We start from the raw sequence: 1,061 nt of genomic DNA, 5'->3' as shown, positions 1-1,061 counted from the left end.
CTCTCAAATTTCTTATATGCTCCGTTTAGGGCTTGGATTTCTTCAGTAGGCCTACTGTATAAATTAATCTATGAACCAACCAGAACAAGACACATTACTGCTAAAGAACTTTATGTGGTTGAATCGTTTTGAGTGCAGAGTGGGGCAGATTGTTGATGAAGATTTACTTTTTAGATTTACAATCGTGTTCACCAAAAAATAAATCTCTGTATTCTAAAAATGTTCTATTAAGGACTTGGATTACTTCTACAAGAAGAACAGTGTCCAACATCAATATTAATGTTGTCTTTTATATTGGAATGGTCAATGAGACCTCAGTCTGTCAGTCATAGGAAAAGCTCCACCAACCTTTCCTGATCTGCTACTAAGTACCATAAATCATTTCAACGTCTGTATGTAACAGGGAGACTGTTGTCTCCATTAAGGGCTCTGTTGCCCACACCCGTCACAAAGTGTAGGTGGAAGAGCAAAAAGTGTGTTCAAAATGGTGGAAGCAAATGGCCGTTGCTTGTATGAGAAAAATTATTTTAGATTTTACGACTTATGGTTCAATAGTTATAGGGCAAAACGTAATGTGGGCTGTTATAGCGCCACCGCGAGGCAGACTTTTTGGGCCCCCTCATTTTCAACATTTTACTATGTCGTTAATATACCTTAGAGTTGTTGTGTGGAAACAATAAAAAAGTCAGTAACATTATGAAGTACATCTCAGTGACATCACAAAGATGTACTTCATAATGTTTTTTTCAGACCTCCAGTTCTAGGCAACACAAAATGGGGGGACTTTTTATTATTTCCACACAACAACTCTAAGGTATATTAATAACATAGTAAAATGTTGAAAATGAGTGGTATTCCCCTTTAACATCGTACATCATCATGGAGTAACATGTCTATTTGCTCAGACAATATGATGAAAAATTGTCCATTTGTCAATGGATTGTCAATCTTTGTGTTGGACAAAAATATGCCGATTTGCTCAGACACTATGTCGTAAAATTCTCCATTCATTGTCAATGGGAATTTGGGGGCTAGCAAAAATGATTAGGCTAATTTTAACG

The sequence above is a fragment of the Electrona antarctica genome (assembly GCF_951216825.1).
Source record: "Electrona antarctica genome assembly, chromosome: 7".
NCBI classification, from domain to species: domain Eukaryota; kingdom Metazoa; phylum Chordata; class Actinopteri; order Myctophiformes; family Myctophidae; genus Electrona; species Electrona antarctica.
The sequence above is the reverse complement of the archived record's forward strand: the minus strand, read 5'-3'. Positions refer to the sequence as shown.